This window comes from Eurosta solidaginis, chromosome 4 (genome assembly GCF_040869045.1).
Source record: "Eurosta solidaginis isolate ZX-2024a chromosome 4, ASM4086904v1, whole genome shotgun sequence".
In the NCBI taxonomy this organism is placed as follows: domain Eukaryota; kingdom Metazoa; phylum Arthropoda; class Insecta; order Diptera; family Tephritidae; genus Eurosta; species Eurosta solidaginis.
In genome coordinates, this window is record NC_090322.1 from 172428777 (window position 1) to 172456133 (window position 27357).

The 27357-nt window shown below is 37.6% G+C and overlaps 1 protein-coding gene across 6 annotated transcripts in view; it reads left to right on the plus strand.

Moving 5' to 3' along the window:
* Nucleotides 1–27357, plus strand: part of Moe (Moesin) — a 274557-nt gene that overhangs the window by 90475 nt on the left and 156725 nt on the right. Inside the window, exon 1 of one of the 6 annotated variants that reach the window (XM_067783790.1) lies at nt 3275–3347. The exons of the other annotated variants lie outside the window; for them this stretch is intronic. The gene's annotated coding sequence lies outside the window, so the exon portion shown is untranslated. Of the gene's footprint in view, nt 1–3274; nt 3348–27357 lie in introns of those variants that run through there. 6 annotated transcript variants of the gene reach the window in all.

Sequence of the window (27357 nt, forward strand, 5' to 3'; positions counted from 1 at the left end):
TAAACTATACTTAGGGACCTCTTAGATAGATAATTAATTCAAGATCGCACTGCGACCATTGATCTATTGTGCCCCATCTTCTTCACAGCACCTCATCCAAGCCGACCTCCTATCTATCTAAGGACCTCTTAGATTGTTGTTGTTTTAACATTAGTACTACTACCAGAGTATAGTTAAATCATCCTACTTAAATTTTAATAACATTGCACACTACTCATATACATTTTGCCGATGGTTTCTAACTTCTGTGACCTTAATCTTACTTCAAATGTGTTCCGCACAAACTTACATAACAATTTTTGCACATACATATATATACGTCTGTATATATGAGTACCTTAGATTTGTATATGCAATTGTAAAAAAGTGGCGTATTTATGACTTGGCGTCGCATTCCTCTATTCGGCTTCTTATATTTCACGCTTTGACTTTAAAATATAAGTGGGCTGCTCCAAAACTTTCCTTCGCCAAATAGATGTGAAAATAGTTTTACTGTCCGTTGAAATATTCTCTTTATACGAACCTACTGAGATATGTGATCGGAGATCATGGCTCGTTATTTATCTATACCCTGTACGAAATATTATCAATTGCTAAATAAAGCTATCAGCTAATAAGCAGGAAAGTAACTTACTTCAAGTTAAGTACAAAACGTCAACTTTTAATTGGTTGTAAAATCATCACCAAACGTTGCCATATCAACCACTGTAATTTTGAAATTGAAAAAATCTAACCGGAAAATTTCTAAACCAAGCCATATATGATGAGATACTTGTGATCTTTACTCGGCTACTCTTCAATTGCCTACTTCGTACTCACTTACATAGCCCAAGTCATGAAACTTATTATGCAACCCTAGTACAGTAACATTTTTTAGAGTTCATATTAACTTTTATGAATGTATTCTCGCCATATAAATACAAACAATATCACACATTCAATGTATGTACTCTAGAGTGGCTTATATTTTTCAAAAGTTTCGTATGTTTGGTCTGAAACACTAAAAAAATGCGTATAACCTCTAAAACTAGGTTGAGAAAAGTTTTTTCTGTCTATATAAATAAAAAGAAATCCCTTTGTGTTGTAGTAGCATTTAACGCTGCTCAGCTGACACGACCACTAATCCACTTTCAGGATCCTCAGTCTAAGTATGAGTTAAGTGTGCTGGTTTTTACGATTCGGTTTTACTGATAAATTTTTTGTTATTTAATTTGATATTCGCATATTAGAACGGGTGTGCAGAACATATGTTGGACTTATATCCAACTTATTTTAATATAAATTTATTATTATTGTTTAAGACATTTGTCCTTTTTAAACGGTTTTATTTAGCTTGACTTAACAGGCTGGCTGGCTGGCTGGATGGCCGGCACGAATTTTGTAATTAATATTTAAGTGACTTCCCAATAAGATACAAGCTTGAAACATCGAATATAGTTCAGAACTCGATGACAATTCCATAATAAGAAAAAAAAACTCCGATAGGTGGGGAATGGATCGAAATATTTCAAAAAAATCGTATTTGTGGTCCGATTTGGCTCATATTTGGAACAAATATTACATACAGTCCGGTAGAAGTGACATCAAAATATTTTGGAGTTCGAGGACGGACAAGCATACGTGGCATAGAGTCGAGTAAATTCTTTGGAAGGATTATGTATTGTTTTATTTTTGATTTGTTCTTTTAAAACAGATTCCGGGGGGGGGGGGGGGGGGGGGGGGGGGTTGGAAGTGCGAGGCACCTGAGCGCTTGGACTCTGAGGTATTGGCAGTTTTGCAGCTACGCATTTTGCTGTGAAAACCCCCGATTTGGGATGATAAACTTAAGTTCTAGAATATTTCCTAAAAGAAACGAAATAAAAATCTTTACAGCTTAAGTGACAAGTTTAAATAGGTGGAGCCTGGAGTACTAAAAAAGAATTGACCCAGTCCCGTTGGTTATCGGCCTGTTGATACACCAGCGCATCATAAGACTGGCTTAAATGTTGTCAGTGGCAAGGAACCGAATTCGAATAACACTTGCTTATGGCATTATTGACATATCAATTATCAAGCGTTTTCCGTGGATATGGGCGTGTTCGAGTAGCAGTACTGCTAAAGTGTTCTAATTGATGAAATGTTGCTGATACTCAAGTTGATAATGTGTTGCAAAGCGTAACAAAAATTTTTATGTTGAGTTTGATTTGCTTGTGATGATCAATAGATTGTCACATTACATTCAATGAACGAGCGATGTTGCCAATGTTGCTCAAACTTTGCCGAAGAACGTGATGTTCTGTCATAAAAAGTAACACTGCTGCAACTACTGCAGCTCGAAAACGCCCTATTCTTCAAGGCAAGTTGAGTATGTTGAGTAGAAGTGTGCAGGACGACGACACTTTCAATGACAAGGCAATGTTAAAGGGGCAAAGAATGTGTATAGGCGCGGGTAGCCCCTGGTAGAACGGGTATACGCATTCTCATGCCTAGTGGCAGACCTACCCCAAATTCCAACCTAAAACAGTATCAAGTGCGCTGAAAGTATGCAACATTTAGTACCATATAGTCATAAGGAATAACCGCCTAAGTCCTTTGTAAAAGTATGTATTTTTGCGCACCTGTTACCTGTGACAATTCGGTTTGAGAAGTTATAAATTGCGCTGACATCGCCTTGAAAGGAATTTAGTCGCCTCTTATGACAGAAATAGCTACCGCGAATGTATTCTAAGTCCCCTAACTCGCTGGGAATTGAAACATATGCTGATGCTTGGTCAAAAATAATTAGCGATATAGGAAACTAAAATATTCATAGGTCAATATGACTCCGATTGGTTTCTTAATATTATATGTTAGCTGGCTCCCTCACTGGATTGAGACCGCCACTAAAATTTTATTTGTTCCATATAGCTAAGAGCCACGCTAACGTATTCCCATGTGTGTGTGTGTGAACGCACTGCCATTGATATGCTCACATATTGCGTATTTCTGGCAGAGCGGCGCTATTTCCTGATATCTTTAATTCATTGTTATCGTCGCAATGACTTTATGGCCTTTTTGTTGTTGTTGCATTACATATAACTGACTTTTTTATAGCGTCAACATCGAGATACCATTAACTCTATTACTACTCAGCAACTACCACCACAATACAAGCAAGTTGGTTAACACACACATATAAACACATTAATATACATAACTTGGCTACGATCTCGACCCTAACATCGACTTACATATGTATACCTAAATTTTGTATTTATTAAAAAAAAATTTACTATTCAGTCAGCGGAAAACTTGCTTACGTGTATGATAGACGCGCGCGATTTGCTCGAACTCGATTAAAAACTCTGCTGCTCGGTGTTGTATTGTAGGTAGGTCGGTATTTACAGCTGTTATTTTTCAATGATTTTATGGTACTGCAGAACCGCTTTTACAGCTTTATCGTCTCAGCTTAGCGCAGCTTAAAGAGTTGTAAATACACGAGTTTAGTTTGAAATCTTAGTAGTTGGTAAAATATGAAAGAATTTCAATTAAATTTTTAAGTGCTGAAATAACATTTTTTTAGAGTAATAAAATTGATATCAAAATATTGTGAGGGTGTGCGCCCATGCAAGAAGTTAATTTGCATGTGTTAAGTGAGGTCCGGTAGAAGGGGTTGGATTGATTATACACCAGTCGGACGATCGGTATATACATAGATGATCGCGTTTTTATACCAAGTGTGCACACAATTCCATTACAATGTGCCTGATTGGCTAAGCTAATAATCAATTGAGCTCGTGTCTATACTCATGTAAGAGTCACTGTTAGCTTGTGTTAGACACCTTTATGATTGTGAAGATACTTATTTCATTTTCGTTAAGTTGAAACCGCCATGGTATGGAGTTAAGGTGCTCGCCTACATCACCAATTGTTGACCCTTGCTGACGGCCACCTAATTTTCGTCAGGACCTTCCGTGACTTTATGAAGAGAGGGTACGATGACAAGGCGTACGCAGTACGAATTTGAAAGAAAAAACGTTTCATTAATTTGACATGTACATGCAGCGTTGTCATATATTTGTTTTTCCAAGTCGTCAGACGCCGCCCAAAAAATCGTCAAAAATCGTCATATCTATGGCAACAACAAAAGTTGAGTTAGGACGAAGTTGGGTTATTACCAGGGGACGTACGATTGTATTCGCCGGATACCAAAATGAGATCGCCGGATTCCATTCAACAATATTAACTTTATAAGTGCTTTTCTGAAAAATGTCTTTGATTGTTATTTTTGGAAAATTTTATTAACTTTATTAATATTTTGAAGGACGATAGGATTTGGGCTCAGGAAAAAAAAGTTCCACTACGTATACCCAAAAAAATAATTTTCGAGCCTGCGAAATTTTATTTTTTTGACTTTTTTTCGACTTTGATTTTTAAGGTTTTTTCATGACCTACCAGAAAAATTGTATACCCTGTCCGACCCAAACATTTCTGCTGAAAACGTCGATAAAAGTTTTTTGAAAAAAAAATTTTTTTTTTTAAATGAAAATTTTACAATCAAATGAAATTTTTTTTAGTAGTTCATAAAAAAAACCTTAAAAATCAAAGTCCAAAAAAAGTAAAAAAATGAAATTTCGCAGGCTCGAAAATTATTTTTTTGGGTATGCTTAGTGGAACTTTTTTCCTGAGCCCAAATCCTATCGAAAAATCGATGGCGCGATATCGGTTAACTTTCGTCCATACAAATCGACCCATATATACAATTTACCCCATTTTTAAGAAAATTATTTCTATTAATTAGTACACGGCACCATAACCTCCGAGGAGATTTAAGGCCGAGGTTCTCTTCCAATTTAATGCTCCTTTTAATTTTTTCTAAAATTTGGCGTAACTTGTTCTACAAGTTTTACGTCGACTACGAGCAGCATCTGCAAGGCAGATGAATTTTCACTAAACAGCTTTTCATCACGGAAATACACTCGGAGTGTTTGCCAAATCATAAATAGACGGAGCACGCTACCACCTTACCACGGTAAAAAGTGTCAGTTTTTGAGAAAATTACTTGTCTAGATTAAGCGAAGCGTTTCTATGGCGCAAATTCAATCTAATTTTGTCTTCGTTTGCTCGAATTTTTAGAAACTTTTTTGAATGCAGGAGTCTGCGAACTATTTATGAAGACTTACGAGAACCTTATATTCAACCTATTTTCCATTGGTGGAGTATCAGTGGTACTATCGGATAAGGTCAAGTACGTTAGAATTATCCTTGACAGCAAAATATTGTGGAATTTTAATATAGCGGACAGTGCTAGGAATGCCTCGGTCACTTGTACTGATGTCATCTCTGCAAGGGTGGTACACTAGCTGAATGATATGGTGGTCAAGCCGATTCTTTTGTTGTTGTTGTTGTAGCGATAAGGGCACTCGCCGAAGGCCTTGGGGAGTGTTATCGAGTTGATGGTCCTTTGCCGGATGCAGATCCGGTATGTTCCGGTACCAAGTCCGAGCGGATCTCCTAACCCGATCTGGCACTTGTTGAATAACTTCTGGCCCGTTCTGAATGCCAAGCGCTCGTCGGGAATACTAACCTTCACTTATGCCCATAACTCAATGGTGTTTGAGGTGTTTGTAGATGCATGGAAGATAACTCAATATTGTGAAAGAAATCGTCTTCAAAGAGCTGAAAAGAAATCTCTTTCTCCAAACTCTGAAGCAAACAATTTTTTCTACTGAAACACTCCCCGAAGGTTTAGGCGAGTGTTAAGAATGTGGGCAGCGGACAAGCTTTACCGCGAGCACCTTAGCCCGATGGAAGCTCGAAGTCATTGGTTATTGCGCTAGTGATATCCGAAAGGGAAAGACAGGATCTATCTTCAGATCTTCATCATTAAGTGGCAATAAACAACAATAAATCACGCCAATTGGAAACACGAAGAGAATCAAATCAACCCCAACCTCTTTTATCCAATGTGGACTCCTGTTTCCTTTCAATAAAAGTTAAATGCCATTGATATCTGCAGTATGGGATAGAACCCATTTTCAATTTCATTCGAAACTCGACGTTGACCTGTCATCTTTCTTTGAACTTGTATCTTAAGTCTCCTTTGGTAGCGATGCCTGGGATTGCTCATTCTTAACCATGAAGGAATTTTTGGTATTCCATAACGTACGTAATTTGGCGGCAAAGCCGTATTGGCCTTATAGAGAACACATTTTCGGACATAGCAGCATAAACGTAATGAACTGTCAAAAGCGGCTTTAAGTCGACAAAAAGGTGGACCTTGTACATTTTTTTATCATGGGCATTTTTAGACATTTAGCTTATCGTGTGTCAATTGGTCGATATTAGATTTAACAGGTTTCGATACGCTAATTATTAAGTAGTCTGGTTCAAGGAACTGCTTTTCACATAATCTGATCTCTCTGGTTAAGTTGGAGTCTTCACTGACGTGTTTGAAGAGTTCGGCAGTTAGTTCCAGTTAGTTCGCCGTTCTTTGGAGTTTTATAAATTTTTGATATTTTCATACATGAAGCAATTGGGTACAGCCCGCTTAACAGTACCAAATAAGTTTCTTGGTTAAGTTATTGTGCTTTAAAAATAGTATAATGCAAAACCTATTCACAAAGAACAAATCCGTAACTTACAAATATACATAGTATGTTAGTACGGAAGTATAAATATATGCAAAAGAAGGCAAGTGGCTTTGGTCGAGATCAAGTGTCTTTGGTAAACAAATCGATCATCGCAGGGGTATGGGTTCAAATCCCATTTGGGTGAGAAAAGACGACGACGAGATTTGCAAGGTATAATCAAAACAGTTGTTGCCTTGTTCGTCCTGATGTCGCGTTGTTACAATGTTTCCTAAATTATTCAATACAGCTGGGATAATGTTTTCGCACTTCATCCTTTCCAGACGCTGAAACAAAAATTCCACTGCTTAAGCCCGCACTGAATCAGGATAGCCGGCTTAGGAAAGGAAAATCAACCACAATATCTAGATTCTAAACTAAACTGAAATGGCAGCTGATTAAGAGATTTAAATACCAACTTTCCGTTAAACATGTAGGAGAAAATGTACCTGAACTCCTAATTCCACGCAGAGTTTTCATTTAAATAAAGCGTCAGCCACTCCAATTTGACTATTTCTCTTAAGACTTGGCCATCGGAGCCATACGATAGCAACCATAAGATTACAACCTTTCTCGGAATTACAAGAAAAAATGTTCCACCCAAAACTTGAATTTTGTACCATAAAAACTCATGCGTTCGTAAATGGTCCCAAACAACACACCAAATAAAACATTTTGTTCGAAAAATTCTCTAAAATATATAAAGGTATGGCTGCAGATACGCATTCACAACAATTTTCTGCCAAACAGTCAATGAATGTCGATCGATTGTTGTATCGTTTGCTTTGAGTGTGTGCCATGGCGAAGCCAACCCAATTCAAAGCATGTTTCGTATGCTGCTGGGAACCAAACCGAGATAAAGTGATGCTCTTATGAGCCATACGAAGCCATTAGAGAAATTTCGTTGGCATCCTTGATTTATAGTAAGCTCAAAAGAATTTTGGAAAATTCCGCTTATCCCAAACCTTCTGCTAACGTTCGAATCGCTAAACTGTTGAATAAATAACTGCAATATTCAATAATGCAAAATGGTCTTTATTAGACTACTTTGATAGTACTTCACAATAACACTTATACTTCACAACCAATAGCGGGCTTAAATCAAAACTGATTACTGACTACTCAGCTCTCGCTGCTTTTATACTCTCTGTTGTCTCGTCCACCCATTTCTCCTAAGATGTAGTAACTTCGCGAACTTCATGCTTGGTTACCAGCCATCTATATGTGAGTACTACTTCGGCTGATGATTAAATGTGTTTGTGCGTATCTCTCCGTCGCCTTGTATGTATGTGGGTAAATGATGATTGATTTGTTAACGTACACAGGAGTGGCAACTTGCTTTATTTTGATGTGAGTATCAATTAGTGATGCTAATATTCGTTACAATATGTTATTTGTGTCAAAGGTCAACGGGCTTACCGAGCATTATTATTTCTTTACGGAGTGCATACCAAGATGTGTGGCCTGTCTGCTGAATGCTCTAATTAAGAGCCAACTAAAATGTGGCATTAAAATTTCACATCATTTTCATTAGTATTCATCCAGCCAACGAAGATGAAGACAAGAGCAAATGCTGAAAATCTCTTACTAGTCAACTTACAGCCATATCTACTTATATGAAGATGAAAGAAATGAAAAATGGACAGTTGCAATACAGCGAATTTATTGCCAAGCGCATTTTCAATGTCATTTCCTAAATTATGCGTATGACCACTGTGTCGCAGGGATCGAAAATAATTGTTGTTTTCGAAGTTTCAATCCTAAGAACAAGTATGTTTTTATGGCCAGCTGTAGTTGAACACAGCGACTGAGTCGCGATGTATGGAGAATCGGAAAAAAATTTCGACTAAGCCAAGCGATAACACGACAATTCCAGCAAAAATTTGTTTTGTTCAGAATAGATTGACATTGATAATGGATAATGGACTATGACCACGCCCCCTTTTTCGATGTCAAAAATTTGGATTACTAATTCTATAACTAAAGTTACAAATAAATAAAATTATTTAAATAGAAGAAATACTTTCCCAAGCCATAAATCTAAAGCCGTTCAAGGTACCATGTTGAAATATGGTGGAACTAATATTCTTGCTAGATCTGATTGAAAATCTGTAGTTGCAGTATATGTCCGTGGTAGGTATACGGGTCGTAAAAGGCTACCAAATTACCTTGGCTATGGAGCAATACCACTTGCACGCCACTATTACGGTCGTTAACAAAAACTGTATCGCGGGAACAGGAAAAGCCAGTTGTGGTTTATGAATATTGTCTCATAGATATTTGTGGGTATTAGCTCCTGTTCTTAGAATCGGCTCATAGTGGAAAATTTGCGGTGGCTGTGGCTTCACCGCAAATGCGAGGGGCGTTAACTTTTGATGAAGTTGACAGCAAAGCATTCTTTCCGGAGTAATCTAGATTCTTCAGCTTTCGAAGTTGACAATAAAACTGAAACTGTGATTGGGTTTATGATGATAATAGTGGTAGTGATTCAGTCGTTACCCTGCAAAAAATAGTGCGACTTATCCCTAAAGAGAGCCGCCTCCGATTGATCCATTTGGTCTACATTGGGACATAATTGATCCCCTCTAGTCCCTTTTGGATACAGTTGGGATTAGTCAGGTTGAAATCTATGTAGCCCATTTTAAGAAACATAAAACAAGCAGCAACGAAGTGAGTTCAATAAACCAATTAAGGAAGGCTAAGTTAGGGTGTAACCGAACATTACATACTCAGCTGAGAACTTTGGAGATAAAATAAGGGGAAATCACCATGTAGGAAAATGAACCTAGGGTAACCCTGGAATGTGTTTGTATGACATGGGTATCTAATGGAAGGTATTAAAGATTATTTTAGAAGGGAGTGGGCCGTAGTTCTATAGGTGGACGCCTTTTCGAGATATCGCCATAAAGGTGTACCAGGGGTGACTCTAGAATGTGTTTGTACGATATGCACTCAAAAAAAAGTTATCATCAAGATGCCATCTAGGCATCAATGTGCAATTTTTGCTTATCTTTTTTTCGTCATCAATGATCTTATGTTATTGACATTTTCGAAATATTAGTTTGATACTTGTATTTGTCAAGTTAATAGACTACATACAAATGTAATGCGTTTTATAATTAATCTAGTATTAAATGTTATCATAATGAAACTAGGAAATTTATACAGGTATCGTTTGTATACATTTTAAGGGCGAAACAAATATTTTCCATGGGCAAATCAATAGCCAAGATACAAAATTGATACTTTTAATTATACTTTTTATAATATTTATCGTTGCATTGATACCACGAAAATGATACCGTTTATAGTTAAATTTTTGCACATCGTGTATTAAAATGATGGTGATACTTTTTTTTTGAGTGTGGGTATCAAATGAAAGGGTGCAATGAGTATTTTAAAAGGGAGTGATCCTTAGTTCTATAGGTGCACGCCTTTTCGAGATATCGCCATAAAGGTGGACCAGGGTGACTATAATGTGTTTGTACGATATGGGTATCAAATTAAAGGTATTAATGGGGATTTTAAAAGGGAGTGGCCCTTAGTTGTATATGTGAAGACGTTTTCGACATATCGACCAAAATGTGAACCAGGGTGACCCAGAACATCATCTGCCGGGTACTGCTAATTTGTTTATATATGAATTACCACGAACAGTATTTCTGCCATAATTCCAAGGGCTTTTGATTTCGCCCTGCAGAACTTTTTCATTTTCTTCAACTTATTTTGGTAGGTGTACCACCCATTTTACAAAGTTTTTTTCCAAAGTTATATTTTGCGTCAAAAAACCAATCCAATCACCATGTTTCATCCCTGTTGTCGTATTTGGTATAGAATTATGCCATTTTTTTCAATTTTCGATATCGAAAAAGTGGGCGTGGTCATAGTCGGATTTCGCCCATTTTTAATACCAAGATAAAGTGAGTTTATATAAGTACGTGAAATAAGTTTAGTAAAGATATATCGATTTTTGCTCAAGTTATCGTGTTAACGGCCAAGAGGAAGGACAGACGGTCGACTGTGTATAAAAACTGGGCGTGGCTTCAACCGATTTCGCTCATTTTCACAGAAAACAGATACCGGTATAGAAACTATGCCCTTACCAAATTTCACAAGGATTGGTAAATTTTTGTTCGACTTATGGCAATTAAAGTATTCTAGACAAATTAAATGAAAAAGGGCGGAGCCACGCCCATTTCGAAATTTTCTTTTATTTTGTATTTTTATTTTGTATTTTACTGGAGTTGAATGTTGACATTATTTACTTATATACTGTAAGATATTAAATTTTTTGTTCAAATTTGACTTTTAAATTTTTTTTAAATGGGCGTATTCGTCACCCGAGTTTGCTAATTTTTATATATCACACATATAGTAATAGGAGTAACGTTCCTGCCAAATTCCATCCTGATATTTTCAACGACTGCCAAATTACAGATTGCAAAACTTTTAAATTACTTTTTAGAAGTGGGCGGTGCCACGCCCATTGTCCAAAATTTTACTAATTTTCTATTCTGCGTCATAGGGTCAACCCACCTACCAAGTTTCATCGCTTTATCCGTCTTTGGTAATGAATTATCGCATTTTTTCGATTCTTCAAAATTTTCGATATCGAAAAAGTGGGCGTGGTTATGGTCCGATTTCGTTCATTTTAAATAGCGATCTGAGATGAGTGCCCAGGAACTTACGTACCAAATTTCATGAAGATAACTCAAAATTTACTCAAGTTATCGTGTTTACGGACGGACGGACGGACATGGCTAAATTAATTTCTTTTTTCTCCCATTTTGATATATAGAAGTCTATATCTATCTCGACTAGTTTATGCCGTTACGGATTACCGTTATGCGAACAAAATTAATATACTCTGTGAGCTCTGCTCAGCTGAGTATAAAAATATTATAGGTGATTGAATCTAAATGACTTGGACCATATGTTCCATTATCGTCGACCCATATTTCTTGGAATGAGTTGGTGACTTAACAATTTTTTACATAGATGTATCTAACAAGTTTTTGCAAGTTTTAATATTGCTTTTAAAATGCACATAAGCTCATACCATACGAAAACTAAAAATTTTTGATGAGAAAAGAGATTAGTCTTTATTCGTTCCCATATGGGTTTAAATGGGATTGGCCCTATCGTTCCCGTTCGGGTATAAATGGGTCACTTCATAGGACATGCTCAAACAAAAGGGAACAGTTCAACGCATACAAAGAAACCAAAACTGGCTTAAGTGGCATACTCCTTTACGACTCATCCTGGATTCATCGTAGACTAATCGCATTTTTTGCAGGGTAATCAACGAGGAATGAAGCAAGATGAACGTGCACATTGTTTGCAGACATTCACAAAATTTTTCCTAAACATGCTATGAAAATATTATTTTAATACATGAGAGTATCAAAGAACTAAATATAATGCTAACATTTAAAAGCTAATAACTACGCGCTTCAGCTTTTGTTTGCAAAATATGTTACTTTGAAATGCGTAAATAAACAACAGTCTTCCTTGATGTTGCTACCTCGCTTGTTCAGGGACGACTAACATATTCAATAAACGATAAAGCAAAACAATACGTGTGAATCGAGTATGCACAATTGTGCTATGAAATTACCATGGCGGAAACAGGAACAGGTGACCGCCAGGCATCAGCTGATTAGTACTTTTTTAATTTGATTTGACACTTCAACTTTCGGCGCAGTACGAATTTGACATTGGTCCATCTTTTTACAAAAACAAAATACATCGATTTTTTCTTTATGTTTGTCACCGCGCTGCCGCTTTGTATAGTCCCGCAATGGAAATGACGACCCCTGTAATAAAGCATTCCCTTCGAAGCAAAGCGGTCTGTTCGTTGGAAAGTTAGCTATTATTATAAAGTTTGTTCTTGGAAGCTCTGTCGCCAAGTTTGGAGCGGCCTTTTCACCTATTTTAAGCTAAGCACACATTTTTCAATTGATTCTTTTCAGAAAGTTCAAAGAAAAGGTCGAACATATCCCCTAATTGTGGGGAGATACCTGATGAATAAATGGATGGCATAGCAGATGCCTATCGTCTTTGGATAACAATTGATAAATATAAGAGTAGAGTATGTGCCCACTCTCCTCTATGGAATGTATGAAACTGTGTTAGGCTTTGCTAAACGAGCGTTTGCAAAACCAATGCCTAGGGGAAACCCCATCCCCCAGCGGTTTAGGGGGTCAGAATATACCCGCGGTAGGTATGCCTGTCGTAAGAGGCGACTAAAATACCAGACTCAAGGGGCTGTGTAGCGCAACCCTTCAGGTTGCCAGCGCAATATATAGCTTCTCCAACCCCAATTGTCAACCTCACCTATCCGCGGCGAATCCTGTTTCACTAACAGACGAGGCTCTGGCGACCCCAAGCCTCTCATGGAACTTGGTGGGTGGGGAGGGAGGGGTGTCCTGAAGGTTTAATGTGGCCACATAAATCGTTCCCGAGATGGTCGGGCTAGCACCTTAATGGTGCTGTGTTACCGGAGCGTACCGGATCTGTATCCGGCAAAGGACCATCACATCGATAACACTCTCCAAAGCCTTCGGGGAGCAACCTTATCGCTACAACAACAACAACAACAACAACAACAGGGGAAACCGCACTTTGAATTTTTTTCCAATAAAAATACATTTTTTGTTTTAAAGATTTTGATGTTGCATTTCACGGTCCTTGAGTACAGATGTTTTACGAACCTTGATCGAAACTCATTTTTAAAATCACAATAGCTCTGAACTGATGGTTCGGATTAGTGACATAGATATACGAACTAGCGACAAATTGTTTTCGTTAGATCCATACTGTATTACAATTTTTAGAAATAGTTTGACAGTTGCTAGTTATCGTTTGAGTGAAATGATGAATCACTGATCGTAAAGCGTAATACGGGCCCTTTGGCTTGGTAGGCGAGCATGATTTCGCCAAACTACGGCGGTCAACAGCTTAGGAATATTTATTTTTATATTTATCAATCTACGAAAACCTTACCTTCATAGGGGTAATTTACACCAATTACAACAAAGATAAAGTCTTCCTGCGTTTATTTCGTACAACTCAGTGTATGTTCTGTTAGCAATTCGCGGGAAAGGCCACATACAGTTATGTTCATATTAATAGCAGTGGTTTCTTAGAAAATTAATATAGCGGATTTATCTAAAGTAAATCAAACCAAATTGAAAAACGTTTGCGTTATGTAATAACGCATTAAGGCTAATTATGTTAAGAGCAAAAAATATTTTTTCTACATCACGTCAAGTTGTTGTAAATTTGAAAAAGTTTTTTACGCAAGTGTCAGAAAAGAATGTTCATAAAAATGGCAGTTTTAAAAGATTTTTATTAAAGAGTCACTATAACTAAAGATATATAGTGAATTAACTCAAAAAACACAAATAGTTCGCTCATATTTCGTTGTATAACCCCCATTTCGGATGACGGCGGCACATCTACGAGGCATGGAGTCCACTAAGCACTTACATTGGTCCACCGGTATATTTGCCCAAGCTGATTGCACTACTTCGCACAATAACTTCGCATTGGACGTTTTTTTTCATAAACGGCGTGCTTTTTATCCCCCCATAAGTTTTCAATTGGGTTCAAGTCCGGGGATTGAGCTGGCCACTCCATTACTGCAATTTTGTTCTCCCGAAAGAAATCCTTTGCTCGATTGCTCGTATGTTTTGCGTCGTTATCCTGTTGGAAAACCCATTTTAAGAGCATTTCCTCTTCTACATACGGCAGCATAACATCTTGAAAGATTTCCAAATATTTGTGCTGATCCACGATACCATCAACTTTATATATTGGACCCACACCATGGTATGAAAAACAGCCCCAAACCATTATTTTTGCTCCTCCATGTTTTACTGTATTTATTGTAAACTGAGGCCGATTAGATGTAATTTGTGGTCTTCTTACATACTGCCGCCGACATTTGGAACTAAAAGTACCACCTTGCTTTCATCTGTCCATAAAATATTTCGCCATTTTGAAACCGGCCAGCTTACATATGGTTTTTAGCAAATTGTAGTCTGTTTTCAAGTGGCGTTTGGTCAAAAGTGGTACCTTCCGAGGGCTGTGGGTCTTCAATTTCGCTTCCAATAACCGTTTGCGTCTGCCGCATGTAGAAGAGGAAGTCTTAAAATAGGTTTTCCAACAAGATAACGACTCAAAACATACGAGCAAGCGAGCAAAGGTTTTCTTTCGGGAGAACAAAATTGCAGTAATGGAGTGGCCAGCTCAATCCCCGGACTTGAACCCAATTGAAAACTTATGGGGGATATAAAGCACGCCGTTGATGAAAAAAAACCGTCCAATGCAAAGTTATTGTGCGAAGTAGTACAATCAGCTTGGGCAAATATACCAGTGGACCGATGTAAGCGCTTAGTGGACTCCATGCCTCGTAGATGTGCCGCCGTCATCCGAAATGGGGGTTATACAACGAAATATTAGCCAACTATTTATGTTTTTTGAGCTAATTCACTATATATATTTAGTTATAATGACTTTTTAATAAAAATCTTTTCAAACTGCTATTTTTATGAATATTCTTTTCTGATACTTGTGTAATATTTTTCAAATTTACAACAACTTGGCGTGATGTAGAAGAAATATGTTTTGCTCTTAATATAATTAGCCTTAATGCGTTATTACATAACGCAAACGTTTTTAAATTTGGTTTGATTAACTTTAGATAAATCCACTTTATTAGGGTTCTCAGAAAGCGCTGCTATTAATATGAACATAACTGTACATACACATTCCTAGAACGTTTGCTCTCGAATGGCGAAAATATTCTCTTTCGACAGCGTCTATGATTCCGAGCCAAGCATCAGGTGAGGTATAATAAGGAACTTAAAGGCATTTTAGTTTATCGAGTGGTAGGTTTCAATAAGATTCAAGATAAGCACTTTTAGTTTTGACCAAGAAAGAGAAGTCAAAATAGTAATTTTTATATTTGAATGTTATAATAAAAGTCAGAAAATAATAGTTAGATTTACAAGTTTTTTTGTGAATAAAAGTCATAATCGTTATGGTCCCTGTTGTGTGGAGTCTGTCTAGCAGACGTTATTGCTCCAATTACAAGTAGCCTACGAAGAACATGCAGCCAAATAGTAGCACATGCGAATAAATACACACGGGTAATGAAACGAAGGCGAAGGCCCTCATGGCGCGCAGACGGAACGGCATGCAGCTCTTGGCTCTGTTTGATGTTTGAATATGTTTATTTATATCAACATTTTCAGAGCAAAGGATGATTTTTTGGAGGTTTTATTTTCCGAGCAATACGTATTCTATTATCGAAGACATTTAAAGCTCATAGTACGTGTTTATTTTAACGACAGCAAAGACTTGAAAAGATCTATACTTCAATGATTTCCAACAAGAAACATGCTCTTTATTTTAAAGAATACCAACTTTGGCTTTTTAGGCACTGAGGCAACTATTGTTTTATCAGTGCTTTGGGACGAAAGTGAAAAAAAGAGAAATCGAAGGTATTTTGTTTTTATGAGACATTGAGAATATTTCCAATTAAATTGGATTCATGTTGCTCTTAAGATCAATGATGGCCAAGCAATGACTTGAATGCCTATCTTCTACTGCCCACAACATCACTTTAGCTCCTTTAAGCACTCAACAACAGACATTTCGAATTCCCCAACAACAGTCACACGGTTTTGGTAGAAGTTATAGAAAACTAGCACCTCGGGATTTGGATTGTGTTGGCTTGGACATGTTACCTACTCAAAGCAAACTGGACAACAATCGATCACCATTCATTCACAGCAGGCCGGCTTATTGTTGTCTTTATGGTATAGTTGTAAAACTTATAAAGTTGATTTTTACTAGAATAGTTTTTGACGTGACGAATTTACAGCTGTCTGGTAAAATCTATGTCCAGTTTTTCGCAGTTTTTTGCAGACGTAATAGCAATATTAATAAAAAAATATCTTGAGATCCCTTCTACCACTCCACACGACTATTTAAATTTAAATTTTGTACACAACTTGAAAGAACACCCTCTACCATTTTTTGTGTGTACATACAGTTTTCTTACTCTATGATCAACCATCATATGGGTTTTTTTATCTGCGGCTATTTGAAATTTCGTTGAAGTTCACAAATGTGTTTTATGTAAATAACCTTGTGTGAGATGTTTTTTTTTTTGCAATTCAATGTAAATTACCTCATGAATTGGTTGCTAAAATTAGAGGAAATAAGTTTCCGCAATTAATACATTACGTGCAACTACGATCATTGATAATAAATAATACCCGGTATATCTTTTTCACATTAAAATTGAAATCAAAGGGATTATGTGACTTATAAATTATAACGGATCTCGACTACATAAGTAATACATTTTTAAAGTATTAAAAATTGAAATCAAAGAAGGCATTATTTCAACATAAGCGGGAACAATTAAATAAATTATAAATTAAAATTGCTTCAAATAAATATTTTTCATACATTTAAAAAAAGCAATAAGGGCAACCCCCGCTTAATTCATACATAAGCGGGAACGATTGCCTAATTAGATTAACCTGTAAGAAAGTCTAAGATCGGTTGTAACCGAACCTTATGTACCCAACTGTCGATTTTTAAACGGTTTTATTTAGTTTGACTTGACAGGCCGGCCGTACGGCCGCTGTGAACGAATTTTGTAATTAAAATTTAAGTAACTTCCCGATAAGCTACAAGCTTGAAACTTGCAATATAGTCCAGAACCCGATGACAATGTAATGATATGAAAAAAAACTCCGAGAGATGGCGCATGGATCGAAATGTTTCAAAAAATCGTATTTGTGTGCCTATTAGGCTCATATTTGGAACACATAATACATACATGAATAGAAAGCGAAATATGTAAAAAAAAAATCTTCGCCAGGTGGCGCAAGGATCGAGATATTCAAAAAAATCGTATTTGTGGTCCGATTAGGCTCATATTTGGAACACATATTACATACATGAATAGAAAGCGACTCCTGAAAAAAATCGCCGCCAGGTGGCGCAAGGATCGAGATATTCAAAAAAATTGTCTTTGTAGTCCGATTAGGCTCATATTTGGAGAACATATTACATACATGAATAGAAAGCGACATATGAAAAAAAAATCGCCGCCAGGTGGCGCAAGGAACGATATATTAAAAAAAATCGTATTTGTGGTTTGATTTGGCTCATATTTGGAATACATAATACATACATGAATAGAAAACGACATATGAAAAAAATCACCACCAGCTGGCGCAAGGATCGAGATATTGAAAAAAATCGTATGTTTGGTCCGATTTGGCTCATATTTGGAACAGATATTCCATACAGTCCGGTAGAAGTGACATCAACATATTTTGGAGTCCGAGGAGGGGCAAGCATACGTGGCGCCGAGTAGAGTCTTTAGAAGGATTATGTGACCTAGATTGTAACAAATTGTCAGCAAAGAGTGAGTCACTAAATGAACTAAATAGAATGAGAAATAATAGGCAATTAAATAAAGACTAAAAACTTGAAAATAAAATAATTTTAAATTAAAAGATGATAAAAAAATGTTAAAGACTACCTTTATATAAATGGACCAAAAAATAGAAGGCAATTTTTCCTTTAATACAGACATAGTCTTGTTGAATTTTGACTAAAAAACTTTAACAATAGCTCCTGTAAAAGAATTTTGGAATTTAAAACTATAAAGGTGGAGCGCAATCTTTCAATTTAAGGCAAACCATGTACTTGGGATTAACTAATTGATTATTTAAAATTTAAACGCGCTCTGCCTTTATAATTTTAAATCCCAAAATTCTTTTACAAGAGCTATTGTTAAAGTTTTTTTAGTCAAAATTCAACAAGACTATGTCTGTATTAAAGGAAAAATTGCCTTCTATTTTTTGGTCCATTTATATAAAGGTAGTCTTTAACATTTTTTTATCATCTTTTAAGCTATTGCATAGATTTTATCGCGGGCTTGGCGACTAAATCAAAAAAAACCGTAACGGATATTTGTCAAAAAAGATCCGAAAAGGCTCGAAAAGCTTCGTAAAGGTTCGGTGTTAGAACAGGCCAAATACATAAAATTGGATCTCTATCATAAACAGCGGTGGGCACCACTACATTTACACGGTTACCAAATTGAGAATGTGTTAGTAAACACGAACGCGTAGCGAGCACGAAAGCAAAATCAATTATTTATTTAGTTTGATTTCAATGCTTGAACGGTGAACACGTGTCACACGCACTCTTTGGTACTCTGTTTTAAGAGCGCGTGCGACACTTCCTCACCGTACGACCATCGAAATCAAGCTAAAAGAGCTGTCGTGGATTTTCACGAAGTAGCCATTGTGCTGTCGCTTATCGTATACATATATGGTCGCTTACAAGCCAACCTAATAAAACCGCACTGCGTTTTTTTAGCGCATGCAAACAACACTGGACCACGAATTTCAACCTTTTGTCTTTACCAGAAACGCCATTATGAAATTCGTATGTAAAATCACGCCCTGATTTCGAAAATTGCGTTCATTTTTGATTCTATGGTACCGCTTTTGAGATATTTGCAATTTACCGTTATTCAAAAAAAACCAAAAAGATGGCTCCCTTTAATTACGTATATCTTACGAACGGGTCAAGCAATTGCAAAAAATCGGAAGATAATAAAATTTGCTATAAACGCCTTATACATTGTTTTTTGCTGAACCAGATAGTTTTTGAGATATTAGCTTATAATTTCAGATTTTTGTTTTTTTTTATGAAAAAATATGAAAAAAATTACTCTTTGCGAGGGCAGCATTCCAAAACCACAACTTTTTGTTCAGATATTTTTTCTTTACGTAAAGCTCTGTTTTATTAGAAAAAAGATAAGCTATCATCGAAGAAAATCGATGCAAAACTGCGTAAGTTATAAGCGATCAAATAAAAATACCCAGGTTGCGCAATTTCAACGCATACCTCAAAACGTATGTATGGTATAAAGAAGAGTGAAATATCTAGCTATGCTCTGTTTCTATTTAGTTAAAAGTTCAATTTATGAACGAAATTACCAATATTTTTAACTTTTTTTTAAATTTATTTATGTTTATACTATATTCTCACAATCTTTATTTGATTTTACTATGTAGTTGAAATAATTATGTGTTCTACTTTGACGCTTATTCAGTTTCGGATCGGTTTCTCGACCGACTCTTTCCATTGCTTACACTCGTAACACACTTATAGAAGTTGTGCTGAGGGATTATGGCTGAGGGATATTGGCTGTCAATGTGAGAATTGACGCGCGTGCAATTTAAGCAATCTTCCTCCAGTGTTTCTAATGTTGGAAGAACCATGGGGAAAATGATTTAAAATCCCCCTGGTGTGACGTACGGAATCAGCTGGATTTTGTTTACCCAACAAACATGGAAAAAAATTTAAATATATGCAATATTATATCAATCCGCGGGGAATAAAGAAAACACTTGCAGTCACGTCGGTGTCCAAAATCGAATCCATCTCTTTTTATTTCTTCAAAATGGCTTGTACATCGTATTTTCTTATTCTCTAGTTCTTTACAAACGACTTACTCGCTATTTCATAAACATAAACATAAGGTGTGACCAGTACTTAGGCTGTGTTCACATATGTATAACTTAGTGTACCTTACGCCATAACGTAATGCCATAAGTATGTATTCCTACAATGTTTTATTGTATTCCTACATATATATCTATTCCGTAAGTGATATCCCACATCACTATTTAATTATTTTTAAACCAAATAGTTCTCGAGTTGATATGCAACTTCATTCTCCAATCACTATCCAGCCTTTGAAAAATTTTGTAAAAATAAAAGTTTCCGAGTTGATCTCTAACGTCATTAATATTTTCCAATTATTATCCAACCTTTGGGAGATTTTGAGAAATGTATAGTACTCAAATGAATATTCAACACGTTTCTCCAGTTGATATCCTACATTGGATATCGAGTTGATGTGAAGTTGAAAAAAAAAAAAATATCCAAGGTGGTACCACCAAAGCCAACAGCTGTTTATTGTGAGAAATAAACATCTGATTGATAGGACTAATGAAGCGTAATTTATCAAAAATAAATCATATATATTTTATTTTATTTTCGTGAAAATACTGTAGTATTGGAATCATACACTTCGAGTGCAGTCAAATAGCCACAAGTTGGGAAGTATCATTTTTCAACTTAATAACATTTTTCGCTTTATAAAAATTCCCTATTTTGCTGATTACACTATGATTCTCAAGTTGAGCCACTGTTTCAAGACAACTCTTGAGATTTTAGAAATATGCCTAGCTATCAACATAAGCTCTAATGGCACTCAAGCCCAAATGCTTGTTGGGTATATTCGACGCCATTTCGAACGAACGCCAATAACTGATCGGTTAACTAGAGTTTAACTCTGCCAGATCTGCCGCTTAAGCTCAGCTTAAACTTCAGTTAAAGTAGACTGAAAAACGGCAGAATAAGTTTAAGCGTAGTTTAACTGACAAACTGATTTGAACTTTGTACTGAAAAACCGGGCCTAAGTGTATCCACTATTCTCCGATAAGCACTTGTGACTGTGCTTTCGTCTACTATAAATCAAATTTAACAAGTAAGGAAGGCTACGTTCGGGTTTAACCGAACATTACATACTCAGTTGAGAGCTATGGAGACAAAATAAGGAAAATCACCATGTAGGAAAATGAACCTAGGGTAACCCTGGAATGTGGTTATATGACATGTGTATCAAATGGAAGGTATTAAAGAGTATTTTAAGAGAGAGTAGGCCATAGTTCTATGGATGGACGCCATTTAGGGATATCGCCATAAAGGCGGACCAGGGCTGACTCTAGAATTTGTTTGTACGATATGGGTATCAAATGAAAGGTGTTACTGAGCATTTTAAGAGGGAGTGGACCTTAGGTCTATCGGTGGACGCCTTTTCGAGATATCGCCATTAAGGTGGACCAGGGGTGACTCTAGAATGTGTTTGTACGATATGGGTATCAAATGAAAGGTGGTAATGAGTATTTTAAAAGGGAATGGGCTTTAGTTCTATAGGTGAACGCCTTTTCGAGAAATCGCCATAAAGGTGGACCAGGGGTGACTCTAGAATATGTTTGTACGATATGGGTATCAAATGAAAGCTGTTAATGAGTATTTTGAAAAGGAGTGATCCTTAGTTCCATAGGTGGACGCCGTTTCGAGATATCGCCATAAAGGTGGACCAGGGGTGTCTCTAGAATGTGTTTGTACGATATGGGAATCAAATGAAAGGTGTTACTGAGCATTTTAAGAGGGAGTGGGCATTAGGTCTATAGGTGGCCGCCTTTTCGAGATATCGCCATTAGGGTGGGCCAGGGGTGACTCTAGAATGTTTGTACGATATGGGTATCAAACGAAAAGTGTTACTGAGCATTTTAAGAGGGAGTGGGCATTAGGTCTATAGGTGGACGCCTTTTCGAAATGTCGCCATTAGGGTGGGCCAGGGGTGACTCTAGAATGTGTTTGTATGATATGGGTATCAAATGAAAGATGGTAATGAGTATTTTAAAAGGGAGTAATCCTTAGTTCTATAGGTGGACGCCTTTTCGAGATATCGCCATAAAGGTGGACCAAGGGTGACTCTAGAATGTTTGTACGATATGGGTATCAAACGAAAGGCGTTACTGAGCATTTTAAGAGGGAGTGTGCATGAGGTCTATAGGTGGACGCCTTTTCGAGATATCGTCATTAGGGTGGGCCAGGTGTGACTCTAGAATGTGTTTGTACGATATGGGTATCAAACGAAAGGTGTTACTGAGCATTTTAAGAGGGAGTGGGTATTAGGTCTATAGGTGGACGCCTTTTCGAGATATCGCCATTAGGGTGGGCCAGGGGTGACTCTAGAATGTTTGTACGATATGGGTATCAAACGAAAGGTGTTACTGAGTATTTTAAGAGGGAGTGGGCATTAGGTCTATAGGTGGACGCCTTTTCGAGATATTGCCATTAGAGTGGGCCAGGGGTGACTCTAGAATGTGTTTGTACGATATGGGTATCAAATGAAAGGTGGTAATGAGTATTTTAAAAGGGAGTAATCCTTAGTTCTATAGGTGGACGCCTTTTCGAGATATCGCCATAAAGGTGGACCAAGGGTGACTCTAGAATGTTTGTACGATATGGGTATCAAACGAAAGGTGTTACTGAGCATTTTAAGAGGGAGTGGGCATTAGGTCTATAGGTGGACGCCTTTTCGAGATATCGCCATTAGGGTGGGCCAGGGTGACTCTAGAATGTGTTTGTACGATATGGGTATCAAATGAAAGGTGGTAATGAGTATTTTAAAAGGGAGTAATCCTTAGTTCTATAGGTGGACGCCTTTTCGAGATATCGCCATAAAGGTGGACCAAGGGTGACTCTAGAATGTTTGTACGATATGGGTATCAAACGAAAGGTGTTACTGAGCATTTTAAGAGGGAGTGGGTATTAGGTCTATAGGTGGACGCCTTTTCGAGATATCGCCATTAGGGTGGGCCAGGGGTGACTCTAGAATGTTTGTACGATATGGGTATCAAACGAAAGGTGTTACTGAGCATTTTAAGAGGGAGTGGGCATTAGGTCTATAGGTGGACGCCTTTTCGAGATATCGCCATTAGGGTGGGCCAGGGGTGACTCTAGAATGTTTGTACGATATGGGTATCAAAAGAAAGGTGTGTGGCAACTCCCACACAAGGGTCATTGGCAACATACGTCTGGCAACTATCTATCACCTATGACAGATGACTGACACTTCCTGTTCTCTTCTTATTATTATTATTCATTCTGCCATGTGCACGATCAACAACTAACTTTTGTGTATTGTAATTTATATTGAAATATATCTTTCATATTTATATTGGACGTGAATGAAAGCAAAATGCCTACCAGTGAAGAACTTGCTGAACAAATTGAATCGCTCAAAATTCAATTAAACGAGGCATTGTCCATAAGTGCACAGCAGTCGTCAGGACAGAATGGATTCTCCTCGGCAAACCAAATAACATCTGTCTCGGAAGTCAAATTCACGCAGTTTTATGAAAACGACCCGGAACTATGGTTCGTCATCGTAGAATCACATTTTGAGGCACGAAAAATAACCTCAAATAAATCAAAATACTTGCACACTGTCGAAAACTTATCAAGCAAAGTAGCTCTGCAAGTGAGGCAATTGCTACTTGAACCATTCAACGACGAAAAATACGACAAACTGAAGCAACAACTCATATCAATCTACTCAGAAACGGCAACAATAAAATTCGAGAAGTTGATTTCCAACGAGCCGCTGTGTGACATGAGGCCATCACAGGCGTTACAAAAAATTAAATCCCTCGCATCGAAAGACGTTGGCGATGATTTCATCAAAAATCTATGGATGAAAAAGCTTTCACAAACAACGAGAACTGTTTTGGCCGCATCAAAAGATAAGTTAGATGACCTCGCACAGATCGCCGCCCGAATGTGGGAAGTTTCAGACAAAGTAACCATTTCCAGCGTTGAAAAAACCGCGCCATTGGAACAAACGTTAGGAATAATCCAACAAAAATTAGACAAATTATCCAATCGGCTAAGCGCAATCGAAACGCCAAAGTGATCTACTCGGCGAGAACACACACCGCATCGAAAACGGGGCCGGTCAACAAACAAAAAGCGAAGCGACAAAGAAGATGACGATAATAGCGACGTATGCTGGTATCACCGCAAACTGGGAGACAATGCGAAAAACTGTCGTTCACCATGCTCGTTCAAAGCAAAACAAAAAAACTAACGTGTGCAGTTTCGACACAGGCTTCGACGCTATGCACGACATCTAAACGCCTGTTTATCCACGACAAACTAACCGACACTGACTTTTTAATTGATTCTGGTGCTGATCACTCTATACTGAGACCAACTCATCGTATGAAAGAAAAATTACGTAGCTGCTACAACAATGCCAAAGTAGAAGAGTACGCACAATATTACGCGGCAAATGGTTCGCCAATACAAACATATGGCAAACGTCTTTTAACTGTAAGCCTTGGATTACGACGCGAACTTCCATGGAATTTCACTATAGCCGATTGCTCTACTTCGATAATTGGAGCAGATTTTTTAAACGAATATGGATTGCTTGTTGACATAAAACGAAAACGTCTGATCGATCCATCCAATGACAGGGTTGTCTTCGAAGGGTGAAGTTCTGGCAACAGGTAACCATAATTGATTCAACAATCAAATGTGCGTTTCTGCTAACAGAATTCAAAGACTTGCTCGACGATAAGCCATCATTTCGGGTAAAAGAGAGGGCGAACGTAACACACTTCATCGAAACGACTGGAGAATTATTAGCAATTTATCGCTCAATAAAATACTTTGAGTACCTATTGCACGGACGTGAATTCGAAGTACATTGCGATCATAAGCCATTGTCATTCGCGTTCACAACATTCAGCGAAAAAATTATTCCACGACGTGCAGCACAATTAAGTTACATCAGCGAATTCACAACACACATTCGCCACGTCCCAGGGAAAGATAACGTCGTTCCAGATCTACTATCAAGAATTGATGCAATCGGAGGAGGCGAGATAAATTTAGAAGAAATGGCCGCTAAACAACAAAACGACACCTCTCTCAATACATTGCTCAAAAACAAAAGCACCCGTATCCGACTGAAACAAGTAAAAATTCCTGGATCGGAGGCAGAACTGTTCTGCGAGGTTTCTGGTAATTATATTCGCCCTTTCGTTCCTAACAAATTTCGGAATCTCGTTATAGGCAAATTGCACGACCTGCGCCATCCCGGAGTACGCGGCACAACAAAACTTGTTCAGCAACGATTTGTCTGGGACAATTTACGCAAAGATTGTAAACAATTCGTCCGTAATTGTTTAAAATGTCAAAAAGCTAAGGTACATCGACATACGAGATCACCCATTGAACATTACGATATCACATGTGACCGATTTGAACACATTAACATCGACCTAGTAGGGCCACTACCCGAATCTAAAGGCTTCACGTATTTACTAACGTGCATCGACCGAGCCAGCCGTTGGCCCGAAGCCCTCCCCATCTCAAACATCTCCGCCGAAACAGTCGCAGACACATTAGTATCAGGGTGGATCTCCCGATTTGGTGTACCAAAAAAAAATAACGACAGACCAAGGCCGACAGTTCGAGTCCACCTTGTTCAATGAGCTGAATCGATTACTTGGGGTAAAACACTTGCGAACGACAGCATACAACCCGAAAGCAAATGGTATTATCGAACGTTGGCATCGCTCATTAAAATCCTCATTAAAAGCGAAACTGGAAAATTACGACTGGTTCAAAGAGTTACCTCTCATTTTACTCGGACTACGCTCGGTTGTAAAAGACGACCTGAATGCATCGCCAGCTGAAATGGTTTATGGAAAAACTCTCACAATACCAGGACAATTTTTCAATGAGGCGGCGAAGAATATAAAAGACAGCGATTTTATCAACTCTTTCAAACGTAAAATGAACAACATCAGACCTCGTGAAACCTCCTTCCACGATTCACCATCAATTTTCATACATCCGGATCTTCCGAATGCCAAGTATGTATTTGTGCGAGTCGATGGCCACAAAACACCACTACAAGCTCCATACTGTGGCCCATTCGAAGTACGAAAACATGAAAAAAAAAACATTTTAAACTCAATATCAACGGAGAAAACAAAATCGTGTCAATAGATCGTCTGAAACCCGCATTTACTGAAAAGCAAACCGACGAGCCAATCTACGAGATAAATTGTCAAAAGCAAGATAAAATAGAGTCACAGGCACCAGTAAAACAAACTAGATCAGGGAGACGAATAAAAATTCCTGATCGGCTGGGTCATTAGCGGGGGAGTCATGTGGCAACTCCCACACAAAGGTCTTTGGCAACATACGTCTGGCAACTATCTATCACCTATGACAGATGACTGACACTTCCTGTTCTCTTCTTATTATTATTATTCATTCTGCCATGTGCACGATCAACAACTAACTTTTGAGTATTGTAATTTATATTGAAGTATATCTGTTCAATCAGTTGTAGAATATCACGTTGTTCACTCTTTCATTTGCGCACCAAAGGTGTTACTGAGCATTTTAAGAGAGGAGTGGGCATTAGGTCTATAGGTGGACGCCTTTTCGAGATATCGCCATTAGGGTGGGCCAGGGGTGACTCTAGAATGTGTTTGTACGATATGGATATCAAATTAAAGGTATTAATGAGGGTTTTAAAAGCGAGTGGCCCTTAGATGTATATGTGAAGGCGTTCTCGCGATATCGACCAAAATGTGGACCAGGTGATCCAGAAAATCATCTGTCGGGTACTGCTAATTTATTTATATATGCAATACCACTAACAGTATTCCTGCCAAGATTCCAAGGGCTGTTGATTTCGCCTTGTAGAACTTTTTCATTTTCTTCTACTTAATATGGTAGGTGTCACACCCATTTTACAAAGTTTTTTCCAAACTTATATTTTGCTTCAATAAACCAATCCAGTTACCATGTTTCATCCCTTTTTTCGTATTTGGTATAGAATTATGGCATTTTTTTCATTTTTCGTAATTTTCGATATCGGTTATGGTCGGATTTCGGCCATTTTTTATACCAAGATAAAGTGAGTTCATATAAGTACGTGGGCTAAGTTTAGTAAAGATATGTCGGTTTTTGCTCAAGTTATTGTGTTAACGGCCGAGCGGAAGGACAGACGGTGGACTGTGTATAAAAACTGGGCGTGGCTTCCACCGATTTCGCC